Genomic DNA, 6,245 nt, shown 5'->3' on the forward strand with positions numbered 1-6,245 from the left:
GACCTGCAGCCTTTTCAGATTTTTTTCAAGGGCCAGATCAAGAGGCCCTTGGAAAGATTTAGGGAACACCTGGCTGCTGGAACATTCCAGAAGCGCAGGATTCGGCGCAGGGGAAGGACGGTGTGGCAGCATTGAAATGGGGGTGGGGAACGGGCACCCAGGACCTGAGCTCTGGGTTATTCATGCACGGTCAGAAACGGCTTGGTGCGTCCGGGCGCGATCCGGTGATCTGTCAATGAAGGCCTCCTCGCGCCCCCTGCCCCCGCCCCTGCCTCTGATAACATTTACAGTAAATCTATCGCACTGACCATTAAATCCGAGGCCGCCTCGAGCGATCGCTTCAATGGGGTGCTGACAGGCCCAGAGTTAATAATGACGCGGACGCTAACCTGTTTATTGATTTGCTTTTTGTTCCCTTCATCCTTGCTCACTCCTTCTCCCTCTCCGAGGAGAAATCGTGGAATTAGTAATCAGGTGACAGCCTCGCCCCCTCCTGTTCCCAGCCATGTCATCCTGCTTAAACTCTCCGAGATAAATTACCCCTACCTCCCCGGCCCCTGCCAGCCATTCACTCTCCAGTTACTCAGCACACGATGCCGCATCTGTCACTGGAGCCAGCAGACAGAAAAAACATTAACACAGACATGAAAAGCTTTTAACTTTGACAAGAGGAGCACAGCAAAGTTTTATATTTAGCCCCTCCAGCAAAGGCCACGGTCAATGCATTAGGGTGGCTTGTCAGAGTTGGGTGAGGATGGAGAGGGCGGGGACCCAGGGGCTGGGAGGGTGGGGTGGCCTGGGGAGGCGGGGAGCAGCAGGGACGAGGGCCCAGGATGGCCACTGCCCTGTCCTCTTCCGACAGCTGAACAGTTTAAGTCGCTAGGGGCTGAGGAAAGGATCTGAATGGGGGCCTCTGCCTCTGGGCTGAAATAGAGATTTTTAACTTAACGCTTTAAGATTTTAAGATGTGGTGCTGCATAAAGACAACCTGTTTTGTGGCCGTGGTGTTGCCAATATCCACAAATAACAGGCATCCTTTTATGGAAGCCTGAAAAAAACAATAACAAAGAAAGGTTTGCTTTACTGGACACAAAACTTAAAACTGAAAAAAAAAAAAAAAACCCGTAAGAATTGTTTTCTCCCCACTGGCCAAACATTTCAGACTGAGAGTGCGCCCTGCTTTCTCCTTCTCTTGCTCCTGTCCTTTCTGCTCCTCTTAGCCTTCTCTCTTGGCTTTTTGCCTCCCTCCTCCCTCCTCCTTCCCCTCCCTCCTCCTCTCCCCCTCACTCTTCTCCTCCCAGCCCTCCTAACCAAGCCCTTGCTGGCTCCTGCCCCTTCTCTCCATCCCTCTCCTGAATCTATCCTTCTCTCTAACTCAAGAAAAGATTTCAGAGGTACAGAAATCACCTGTTTCTCAGTATCTTTTGGTCCTCCACCCTGTGCCTTTCTTCAGTTTACACAGTGAGAGTTTGAGGGTTTGATTCGCTCACTCCTAAGAGGCAGCAGCGTTCCCCTTGGCCCGCAGGGAAGGAGGGGACACACGGCAGCCCACTTCCGAATGTGTACAGACACCTGCATCACAACTCTAGGACAGCTGTGGCTGGAGTGGCTTCGTGGAAGAGACAAAACTCAAATTTTGTCTTGGAGGAAATAAAATAATTCTTGTGAGCAGCATTTGGGAGTGGCATGGGGAGGGGTGGGGATGGAGATTCCCAGTTGGATCCATGGCATCATGGGCCATGGTGAGGGGCCGTGCCCTTGGCGTGCCGGAGGAGGAGGACATAGCCAGCTTGGCCAAAGGGCTTCTGGGAGGTCAAGCAGGACCTTGCGAATGGAGACCAGGATGTGGGGAAGGCTTTGCATGCTGCTTGAGGCTGGAGTCCTCCCAAAGCCATCCCTGAGATAAGGATTTGGATGTAAGGGGTTGCCTTGGGAGGTGACCCCAGGAAGCACTGCTGGGGTGTGGTGCATGAACTAGGGAAGGGAAGCCAGTAGAGTGTGCATTAGTGAGCAGATTATTGCTTTGGGCAACCGGGGTGTGACTCTGCTGGGTCCTCGTGGGAGACCACATGGAACTCCAAGGTGCCCCAGCACCACAGGTAGGTAGGAAACTGGAGCATTTCACTGAGGGCTGGTCTGGGTGGGAGAGGAATTCATTCCCTGGTCTTCTGGCCTGCTCTACCTGGGGCAGGGGTCGGGGTGGGCGCTCAGCAGGCTCTGCGGCCAGGGGACCTCAGTTAGCTCCTGGGGCCCAAGGAGATGCTCTGGGAGGACATCTAAGTACTTGCAATAAGAAACCTTGGATGTTTACAGACATGGCTAGGGTACCAACAACACCTGCTACTAGCTCCCAACCGTCAGAAAATGTGTCCTCGATTCATCTGCCAAACGAACATGCCAGGGTTTTGGAGCAGGTGGTCTTTCCTCTCAATATTTCTTGGAATGATCTTGCAGTAGAGTGAGAAATTGTGTGTTGATGTTTTTTTTTCTCTTTTAGGGACTGACTGGGTCATATCCTTCTTTATTATTATAGTATACATTTCATACATACTGGCTCGTAGTAGGTGCTAAAAAAAGTTGAACGCTACCTTCTCACTGTCATTGTTTTAATACTTATTTCCTTTCTCTATGAATTTAAGAGTTTGTGGAGGGCAGAGAGGGGGTGCTGGCCAGTTTTTACCTCCAGAGCTGAGCATAGTGCTGTATACAAATTAGATGTGCAGGGAGGGTTTGTTTAAGGAATGAATGAAGGGGGCAGCCCGGGTGGCTCAGCGGTTTAGGGCTGCCTTCAGCCTGGGGTGTGATTCTGGAGACCCGGATCGAGTCCCATGTCAGGCTCCCTGCATGCATGGAACCTGCTTCTCCCTCTGCCTGTGTCTCTGCCTCTCTCTCTCTCTGTCATGAATAAATAAATAAAATCTTTAAAAAAAAAAAAAAGGAATGAATGAAGGATAAACATCCAGGACTTTCCAAGGGACTTGGGGTTAAACAGACAGACTGTGTGGATCCTCGCCTGGGGGTATAAAAAGAAGGAGGATGTCTCAGCCTGCAGTGAGCTGTGGGGAGGACCCTGAGGTGAGGCAGGAGGGCAGATTACGGGTGCGTGGACCAGGGCATACGTGAGCCGGACACGACAGGTGCGTTACTCAGGGAGCCCAACAGTAAGAAGCAGAAGCCCAACCTGGGTTGAGGTGGAGTCCTGGGGGCAGGAGGACAGTCGTGGATAGAGAGTGTCCGGCGGTGTCTCCGACTGCCTCTCTCCCTCTTTCCCACATCCTTTCATCTGGCCTCGGGGCCCAACCAAGTCTGGGAGCGTCTAGGGGGCACTGGGAGCGTCCAGGGGGTTCTGGGTCAGCTCTGACTGGAGTCTTGCATTCCTAACACTGGCATGAAAGTTCCTAGGTTAGAGAAGGGGTCTCCCTCCCTAAGGCAGCCCGCTCCCTCCTTCTCAGCAGCTGCTCAGACTTCCCAGGGGTGCTGGGGATGGGAGGAAGGAACCAGAGAGGCCGGAGGTAGAGGCTCCCCCACCCCTTGCCAGAGCCCAGGCCGGTGTGGAGGGGGCTCCGATCTCTGGAACCCCTCGGCCCCTGTTACAGCCTGCCCTGTGGGGTCCAAACCTTGCTCAGTTTCTGGAAGGGAGTCTGGATGGCAAGGACAGGTCTGTCCCTGCGGTCCTGGGGCAGGGCGGGGAGGGTCCCGGCCACGTGAGCGAGGGGGAAGGAGGCGTCTGGCGGCCCTGGAGGCCAGGGTAGCATTTCACCGATGCCAGACGAGGTGAGTCCTTGGCCGCCGGACAGGGCGTAATAGCTCTTGCTCTTTGTATGGCGATAAAGGCCGAGGGAAATCAAGCCGGTGCGGATCTGTGTCTCCTGTAGCAGCCACACTTGCTGAATCTGCTGTTTCTGAGAAAGTGAAATTTCAGTCTGGCCTCTCCCCCTTCCCTGGCGGCCGGGCCCGTGCAGAACCTCCTCGGAGAAAACGGACACCCTCGTGGCGGCAAAGCCCGCATCTCTGCTGCCCTGGCCAATCTGGTGACGCGGTCTAGATGCTTCTGGATGCCAGTGCGAGGGAAGCTGCGGACAACTCCTCCATGTGCCCGGCCCCTGGCTTGGTGGCCCCAGGGACAGCAGGCGGAGGGGCCAGAGGGGACATAGGCCATGTTTGCCCTCCAAGAAAACGGTGCCACTGCCTCCTCCCTGCCCTCCCGCCTTGATTCTCAGATATGACCAGTTTTGCACCGGGAGCGGTCAAGACACAGAGACAATGGGCCAGAGGCCTGAAGAGAAATGGGTGAAAGAGAAAGATAAGAGTCTACTCAGGTGATATGTTGAGGTGTCAGAGAGGGTGGAGAGGGTGGAAACAGGGAGATGCGGGGTTGAGAGGGGGCACTGGTCAGAAGGATGACCCACTCCTGAGCACCAAGGGCACAAGTGTCCCGTAGAAGCTATCTTTGTTATGGGGCTGGACTGTCTCCTCTTCCAAATTCATATGTTCAAGTCCTGACCTCCAGTACCTTAGTCTGTGACCATATTTGGAGGGAGGGTCTTTATTTATTTATTTATTTATTTATTTAAATATTTTATTTATTTATTCATGAGAGACACAGAGAGAGGGACAGAGATATAGGCAGAGGGAGAAGCAGGCTCCCCCATGGGGAACAATACCAGGACTTCGGGATCATGCCCTGAGCTGAAGGCAGGCGCTCAACCACTGAACCACCCAGGCGTCCCTGGAGGGAGCATCTTTAAAAAGATAATGAAGTTAAAATGAGGTTGACCTCCTTCAGTCCAGGGGAAGAACGTGATTTCAAAAGAAAGAACTGTTCACCCTGCGACAAAGCAGTTGGCAATCATGCAAGTCTATCAAATATTTGGCTCCTTTCATCGAGGAAGGGTGCAGAGGCCATCACATGTCAGCGGCAGTTTGTGGCAAACGTGTGGCAGCCTTGATGTCGTGGCTAAGGCTTTGGCACTAGACAGATTTGAATTCAAAATGTCCTGAAGGAACTTCTGTGCTTTGTGCCCCAGGGAAGCCTAGTGACCTCTATGAGCCTTGATGTTCTTGGCTGCAAAATGGGGACAAGACCATTGCAAGGAGTGAATGAGTTAACTCAGGTGAGGCAGCCGGATGGTAGGTCCTGGAATACAATAATTGCTGAGTTCCTGTTAATTCTCCATGATTTATTTTTTCAGTCTATGAGACTCCTAGAAACATCTGTGAGGATGCAAGGAATGGACCAAGGATGTGGTCTCTAGGATTCTGGGTTTCTTTGAATTTCTTAACAGGACATTAGGGCTTTGGTGAAGGTACTCTATTCTCTATGGGCCATCTGGAAGAGTGGGAGAGATGCAGTGGGGGGAGCAGGTTCTTGGGTTCTCTCGCTTGTTATGTTGAGGAAGGTGGGACACTGGAATGCACCATGCAAATGTCCCCAAGATCCCAGGGATCTTGTCTGAGATTGGTACTTCTAGTCCCATCCTCTTTCCTCACCTCTTGCCCTCTTTCTCATGCCCGGGGGACATCTCCACGTGGAGGTGTCACCTTTCCCTCAGCCTGCTTCTCCTCCTGTGTTCATCTCATAGCAAACAGTACTGCCACCTGATTAATCTCTCTCTCTCTCTCTCTTTTTTTACCTGATTATTCTCTTAAACTAGGAGCTCTACAGGTCCCCCGACACATGGCCTGACCCTCTGACTTCCTAAATCTCTCCGGTATCTGTTGCCTCTGATTTATTCCACCGGCCCTGCCTTAGTTCATTTCTCCATCGTTTTGTCCTTGGATAATTGTTTCCACCTTCAGATCCCCCCACTCCAACTCTGCCTTTATCTAAAATACGAATCCAATTTGTGCGTCTCCCTTGCTTAAAACATTCAATGGCTTTCTGTCCCCCCAGGATCGAGTGGAAGCTCCTTAGCATTGCGGCAATTGGATTCTGACTTCCACGCCACCCTCTGCACCATTACGTCCTTTCCCTGTACGCCTCCAAGGCAAAACCGTTATGGTAGGGTGTTAGCTGGACTCTGAGTATTGGGAGTTCTCAGTAGAGTTTGGCCAATGCCTGTCTCCCCCTCCTTGTCCCCCTGGTAAGCTCTCCACCCTTGAAGATACATCTCAAGAGTCACTTTCTCTATGAAACCTTTCTGATCTTTCTCCTGCCAGGTTGGGTGGAGAGAACACTCTCTTTCCCTTGCATTTCCACAACAGAATGAGTTTTGTGGTGTGCTAAGGTGCAAATTAAGCTCTTC

This window comes from Vulpes lagopus, chromosome 18 (assembly GCF_018345385.1).
Source record: "Vulpes lagopus strain Blue_001 chromosome 18, ASM1834538v1, whole genome shotgun sequence".
Lineage (NCBI taxonomy): Eukaryota > Metazoa > Chordata > Mammalia > Carnivora > Canidae > Vulpes > Vulpes lagopus.